Source organism: Etheostoma spectabile, chromosome 6, assembly GCF_008692095.1.
Source record: "Etheostoma spectabile isolate EspeVRDwgs_2016 chromosome 6, UIUC_Espe_1.0, whole genome shotgun sequence".
NCBI lineage: Eukaryota > Metazoa > Chordata > Actinopteri > Perciformes > Percidae > Etheostoma > Etheostoma spectabile.
The window spans coordinates 26140427-26148656 of record NC_045738.1 but is presented as its reverse complement, the minus strand read 5'-3'; positions in this window follow the sequence as shown (position 1 = coordinate 26148656).

Genomic DNA, 8230 nt, shown 5'->3' with positions numbered 1-8230 from the left:
GTCTCCCAGTTTTAAGAAACAGTATATATGCATTAACAATACAGAAAGTATCAAGCAACATATTTTAGTTTAGTATTCTAGTTTTTAGTAATTAAAATGTGATGCAAACCTGATATCAGAGACATTACAGGGAAGGCAAAAAATAACCACAAAAATAGATTTTACAGTTAAAGATAAGGGAAGTCATCCTTTTCTCAGTTTACTAACATTAAATATTATTTCATGTTAAAGCCCTATGAGAAGAATTCAATAACACTATTTAGATTTCCCAGTCTATATAACTAGCAACTTCCATTATGTGCATTGGATTGTAGAGTATTTAACATTTATTTTTTATGATACAACTAAAAATAGCTTGGTAGTTAGTTTTGAGAAGGAAACAGATTGCTTGGCAACACACAAAAACACAAACCATACATATTTTTTAATTGTTGGATTTCTGTAAACAACATCCCAGAGTACGGTCTAGACCTGCTCTTTTATGAAAAGCGCTGTGAGATAACTGCTGTTGTGAATAATTGAATTGAATATTGTCACAAAAAGGAAAGTGGCATCAAAGCACAGGCCACACTATTTCATGAGAGAAACAAACCCAGACAAAAGAAGTATTCATGGCATAAGCCAGAAAACAGGAGGAGCGAGGCGATGTGGACATGAAGCAGTGCTCTGAGTGGTCAAAGAGGTCAGAGCTGTGCATTTGTCTCAGCCTCGCTGTGGGACTGACTCAGTCACAAACAAACAGACTGAACATGAAGGCGAGGTGTAGATCAGCTCCCAGCAGCCCTTGCACTGAGACCAGCAGCTGCGGACACAACACACAGCAGACATGTACAGTCAGTCAGTCACAAACACTGTCTGCAGAGGGCCACCATTGCAGGTTTGATACAGGTAGTTCTCCTATCACGTAGCTACGTGCACAAGCTGCACAAAAATGAGATAGCTCCACGTCCCAACCAACTCTTTAGATTTCTTTTCTCTCAGTACATTCAGATTCATAGTTCCAATAATCTTTGAAATAGTTAAAAGTCACAACTATTTTGTAAGCAATTGAACTACATCCTTTTCGTCATAGCAGAAGTGGATGACATTAAAAAACTAAAACCATCCTGCATTTAACGGCGCATACAGTGTGATCATGTGACAAATGTAACCTTTAAATCTTGAATCTACAATACATCGTAGCAACCAAACTGGTATCTCCAGAAAATACCAGCAGCTTTTACCACAACATTTACAGTTCATTTCAAAACCTGTTGATTAGAGCATGGTTTATCCATTTTTAATTAATTACAGTGATACAAATTAGTCTTGTAAATGTCTTAACACGAATAAATTTATGAATTAATGAATGATATCTTTATTTTGAACAAGTGTTTTGGGTCTAGGGTCTTTTGAAAAAAAAACAAAAAACAGTAGACCTATACCCTCAGTCTTCACCCTAACTAAATCTCAGTCCAACAATAGACATGAAAGAGACCATTTCATACATTACAAAAGAATTACTCCAATTTAAGTTCTTCTGACATGTGGATGTCCAGATGCTGCACATTAAAACATTTTATCAGCAGAGGTATTGCTGTGCATTCAAAGACTGTTTGACATCATGTCGACACCCAAATTGCGCGATATTCTCTTAATGATGATTCTGTTGGAGAGATTTCACTCTTTATCCATAAAGGGCGGAAACCATCCAAAAACACAAGGACGAAAGACTCACTAATTAATGTTATTGGCTGTATTTTGGCTGAGGTGTTCCGCTGTGGCACTTGGCCACTCCCCCAGCATTAGGAGGCGTCACTCGGTGACAGCCTCTCAGCCTGCGTTAGGGGGCAGATTTTAGACATGAATGACAGGGAATTGGTTAAATGAGATATGAAGCATTCTGCTTCTAATGTTTGGAATGTCTCTTTAGGTTTCAAGGGAAATGTTTCTGGCAGTGCCACTTATATCCAACACAAAGTCTAGCCAGACACAGTCATGGGCAGCCGGGCTAAATCCAGACGCCCAGGGTAAACAGCATTTGTAATGGGATATTAGCCTGAGCTGTTCCCTCATTTGGAGTGTCTGTCTCATTTCATGGCTGACATCTGAGAACTGCAGAGGTGTATTTCAGGCAGCGAGCATCCACCTTAACTGACTGGATCTAATCACTCCTGGCATCTGTCAGTCACACTCTGGTGATCTGAGCCAAATGTAGCAGCATCTGGAGAGAGCAGGTGTGGATTTGCAGGTAATGGCCGCAATAAATGAACGTGATGTAACCTTTACCCCACTGGAGAGCCACAAAACCCACTCAGCGGTTGCACAGGACTCTGTAATGTTATTCACAGCTACTCAAACAGACACACTAATGGGCTCTTTAAATTCTCTGACAACAACTGGCACAGGACGTGGATGGGCCCTTTGTTGTCCCATGTGACAGATAATGTCAGAGGTTGGAATTTCTTAATGAATATTTATGAACAAACACCCAGACAATAAAGATTGAGCAATGGAAAAAGTTTGTAGAGAATTCCCAAACCAAGGTACAATGCAGGATAAATTCCCTCGAAAATAGAACATTACACAGTCCATACCACTGATTATCCCTGTCAAATTAAATTAAGCACTGATTAAAAAGACAACAGTTGCTGAAAAGAAAACAAGTCTTTCCAATAAAACACCAAAATACATTGCTTGTATTTACCGATCTGACGCCCTTACAGGCAGGACAGTGTTGATGATACATGCCTTCCAAAACTGTCAAAGTGATTAAGAGAGCTATCGCCATGGAGACTAAGGTCTGGCTACACCACAGATACTTCCAGTATAGGAGGAAAAAAAATGCTCTTTGTTGTTTGCGTTTCTTTTACCCTTGTATGGTATTCGGGTCACATTGACCCATTTGATCCATTTTGCCTTACCTTATTTTCAATGATAAACTTTTATTTCTGACTCACTTCAGAAGATTATTCTGGATATGACCACTTATGTTTTTTCCAAGATAGGAATTATAACGTAGTGGATTTTGAACATGATTCATAACCTTATGACAAAAAACAAATCCCACTTCCATTTTTAATTGTGTTCTAGTAGAGACTGATTGCATTCCATAAAACAAATGTTCTCTCACTTGTTTGAAATTGAGATAAAGACAATATTTGATAATAGATTATGAAGTAAAATTTTATTTCAGAATAGTTTTTAAAACCCCAAATAAGTCCCGAGTCAATTTGACAAGAGGGATACAAGGAGGTCCTGAAAGTGAAGACGATACAAGGGATAAACCAATCACAATCGTCTTACGCACTGAGGTCCGGGTCCGGGCACAAAGACAAAATAGTCTCGGGAAGGAACTTGTTTTGTTGGAACATTTGCACCTGAGAAAGGACACGCAACATACAAAACTAAATGAAGTTTGCTGTTGACACAATGCAGTAACCTGAGCTATTTAAATGAGCTGATCCAAGGTTAAACTCAACAGTGCATCGCCGTGTGTACTTTGTCTACAGCAATCCCACCAATCAGTCCAGAAACGTCCCAGTTAGGAGAGTAAAGGCCATAAACATATTCTTTGTAAGTCTTTACAATCATTCCCCAAAAGAACCAATGATCAACACTGGCCATTTTCAGTGTGTAGCTTGTTAGCTTAAAGTTTATTGTTGCTTCCCGAAAAAACTGTTTGAGAAGGATGTCATGGCAATGATCCTGCAAATGGACTACCGTTGATCTAGACTACTGAATTTTGAGTAAACTGTTTCCCAATCTGAAACTAGTGGTTAAGGTTTGGTTCGATTTCGGCACAAAAACAGCTAGCTGAAAGTGTAGACAGTGGTTAAAAGTTTTAGATGTTTTATCAAAACGAGGTGTGGATGCTGAAATACTAATGTTCTTGTTTTTGGGAGGAGTAAAAAGAAGAAAAAACATGAGCAGACAGGTTGTAAACAAAAACACTGGTGTTGAACAAATTGAATTCAAAGAGAAAATGGCGCCCGGCAAAATTATTATTATTATTATTATTATTATTATTATTCCCCAAACTGTCCTATCTCATATTGTCCTTATGTTTTTTTCTGTTAGACTTTGTTTGAGTTATCTTCACAATTACTTTTCTAAGTGCAATGTTTTCTTAAATGATGGACCAAACTCCCAAAATAAGATCCGAGAGTTGAAATAAGCCATCGTTATTTGGATAAACAAATTAATAACGTTAACAAGAAATACAAGCTATACATAATTATGATTAAGAATAGTTATTTATTTGGGATATGAATTGTTTTATCTGTCACATTCAAAAATAGTCAAACTATTTCTCCTCTCTTTGTCTTTCAGCTGTATTTATTCCTCTAATCTCCATCCTTGTCTCCTGAATTTTACAAGTGTTCCTGCTGGGACAATCAATCCTTAATCACCCTTCCCTACTGCAGCCAGTGAGACAACTCAATCGGCACTAAAATATGCTAATCTTATTCCTCAGATGATTACACCATGGAGTCAACATTGATCTTCCATGACCTCCGAAAAACATCGCCCCTCAAGTCAAAAAGACTGATGGTGATGCGTGTTTTTGTGTGTGGCTGAACTGCTGCGATCTATTTGAGAGCGATAAGACACTGGACAGGCATGATAAAGGCTTGACGCTGTAGACCAGTATTTGGGTAAAGATTCAGTCAGGATGGAGATGCATTTAGATCATCATGGGACTTTAATAATGTAAAACAATATCTACTTGTTTACAGTGTGCGTGGGTCTTAAGATATGGGATTGTTTAGGACTGTATTCATTTAACATTATTTTAACTGGGAAAGGTCCCATTAAGATAAAAAAAAACAAAGATTCAATGGAGTCCTGCATTGCCAAGACAGGCAGCAGCATAAGATACAAACACAAGACTGAAGAATAGACACTACTACAATATATAGTATTGCAAGGAATAAAGTGCATACAAGCCACGCTTTCAAAATATCTAAATATAATAATACCAACACCCCAACGGCCATAAATCAGAATGCTTTGGTATTTTTAAGAGTTAATCTTCTCAACTTCTGTGCTGGTTACTTTAGGAGTGACCACTGAAAAGATATTCTGTGACCTATTCTTGCCATCAGAAAATAACATAAGTTTTGTCTTTTCAGCATTGAGAACAAGTTTATTTAAGAAAGGGTGTTATGGAGAACAGTAAAAGCAAGTTTGCAAGTGATGAGCGGCTTCAGCAAAGGTTTACACACATCAGCAGTAACTAACTGTAACGTCAGCATAAAAATAAAAAATAATAATCTGTCATGTTGACCCAAATAATTTATGTAAAAAGGAAATAGAAGTGGGTCAAGCACAGAGCCCTGTGGAACACCCTTGCTGGTAGACAGAACATAAGAGCAATTACCATCATGTTTGAGGTAACAGTGAAGTTGTTGGAGAGTTCTATGTTAAAAAAAGCCTTATGTAATCAATAAAACAAGATGCACCATGTTTTATGGAGTACCAAGGACATGTCATTTATCAACTTCAAATATGTCGTAATGGTGCTATGATTTTTCCTAAACCCTGACTGAGATTTAGATAGAATACAATTTGAATACTCAAAAGTTGCTCACTTACAGTATCAAATCTTCAAGGATTCTGGACAGAATAGACAAAGGATCTTGAACAGTTTAGAACATTTTGACATAGACCTGTACTTATTTAAAACCATTGGGACAAAAAATGCAGATTTCCAAATCTTTGGGATTTCCTTGTTTACGACTGTTAGGCTAAAATATATGAAAGAGGCTCTACAATAAAATCAGCTGCCAGTTTTAAAAATTAGGGCTCAGTAAGATCCAACCCATCTGCCATTCCTGTGTACAGAGCTTTCAGTGTGTTATGTACTTTCTGCATAGTAAAAGGTAAAACCTAAATGGTAGAGCACCATTCATATTCATCCAAGATGGCAGCCAAGCCACACCGAGGTGTGGATCTCAGTGTTTGAGATCTCAGGATTTTAGGTATTTCTTGTGATGTTTTATGTCTTTTAAACTCAAATGAGTATACTCCCGAAAAACAAGACATTCTCCTCTATACTGGGATTATTTTAATTGCGGATGAGACTGAATTTGAACTTAAAACCTGGACATTCACCATCTGGTAGCCCTGCTTGCTGGCAACCACCTGGATGCCTGGCTAGTAGCCTGCTACAGGTAGCCCTGCTTGTTAACCTGCTGCTTGTCACCACCTGCATGTCCTGCTGCCAGCCTGCTACTGGTATCCCTGCTGCTAGCCTGCTGTCAGTAACTCTTCTTCTAGCCACCACCTGGTTGCCCTGTGGCTAGCCTGCTGCTGGTAGCCCTGCTTGCTAGCCGCCTCCTGGATGCCCTGCTGCTACCCTGCTACTGGTAGCCCTGTTGCTAGTCTGCTGTCAGTAGCCCTGCTTCTTAGCCTGCTGCTGATAGCCCGACTTGCTAGTGCTATACATCACTCAACACTAGCCACCACCTGGATGCCCTGCTGCTAGCTTGTTGCTGGTAGCCCTGCTTGCTAGCCACCTCCTGGATGCCCTGCTGCTACCCTGCTACTGGTAGCCCTCTCCCTGTTTCCTAGCCTACTGTGGATAGCCCTGCTTGCTAGCCACCACCTGGGTGCCCAGCTGCTAGCCTGCTGCTGGTAGCCCTGCTTGCTAACCACCTCCTGGATGCCCTGCTGCTACTTTGCTACTGGTAGCTTTGCTTGTTAACTTCCATGCGGGTAGCCCTGCTTGCTAGCCACCACCTGATGCCCTGCTGCTACCCCACTGTAGCCACTCATCTTGATGTCCCTGCTCCTAGCTGTCTTTCTAGCCACCACCATGTGCTGCTGCTAGTCCCCTCTAGCCCCACTGGTGCCCAGCTGTTGCTAGCCTGCTACTGTAGCCCTACTCCCTAGCTTGTGCTATGTCTCTTGCTACTTCACTGGAGCCTCTTGTAGCTGTAGCCTGACTTTTTTGACTCCAAGCTACTGTTCCCCCTGTTTAGGCTGTCTTCAACTAATCTGTGAACTTGACATCATGCATTTGTTTATATTCTTCATACTTATACAGTTCAGCCCTGTAACTAGATGAATTTATATGTCCAAATGAGACACGTATATTAATCAGTTAAACTATGGTCATTTCTCAACTACATCTACAAGTCATTATGAGATATTCGCCAGAAAATCAACCTGTGTAACCAAAAAACTGTTCACAATAATTAAGACTCTGTATCTCCAAATTTACTGCTGGCTAAATGACTATTTTATTGTGTCAGATTACTCTTTTTCTCATTTTAAAGAGGACAGTGGTAATGACAAACATTACCCAGCCAAACAAAAACTGCGGTGTATGATTATGCTTTTATTGATGTTATCTGGTAATCCTGGTCCTGTTCCTGGTCCTCCTAATACTTTGCAAACCTTAGCCACTCCTTCAGATTTCAAAAGCAGACATGGCCTTGGTTTTATACATTAAATGTTAGATGTCCCTAAAATGGATATGATCAATATCTGGGCTAATACAACCAATGCTGATATCATTATTATCTCTGAATTCTGGCTTAAAAAGTCTGTATCTGATGATATTATTTCTATTGAAGGTTATAAAGTTTATAAACTGATCGGTTGGCAAAGGGGGTGGGTTGCATATATGTGAATCTAAGTTCATAACGCTGTAACCCTGTCACTAACTAAAGCTAAACAGTTTGAAATTCTGACCGTGAAAGTGAATATCTCAAAACATTCGGATATTACAGTAGTTGGGTCTATAGACCTCCATCTGCCTCAAGAGTGCTTTCCGATCTATATCCCAAATATTACATGAAATTAATGACTCTGAATTTATCCTTATGGGGATATGAATTGGGACTGGCTTTCTGGGAACTCTGATTGTTTTAAGACTTGTGATGACCTAAATTTAGTGCAACTTATTAATGAACCAACAAAATAAATCCCAAGCAGAAATAAAATCTACTCTCCTTGATTTAATCATAACAAACTCTGTTTATAAATATACTCAACGGCCGTATTTTGTAATGACGTCAGTGACATTGTGCATTCGTGTAAGAAAATACAAAAATTCCCAAGGTAAAATCGCGCATCATCCTAAAAAACATTTTAAAAGTTTTGAACACAGGCTTTCCTGCATGATCTGTATCACAGTGATCTCAGTAGGGTGTCTTTGTTTTCGGATACTGAAATGGCATGGAAATTTTTTCATTCAAATTTTATTTCCATCGTAAATAAACATGTACCAATCAAAAAGTTT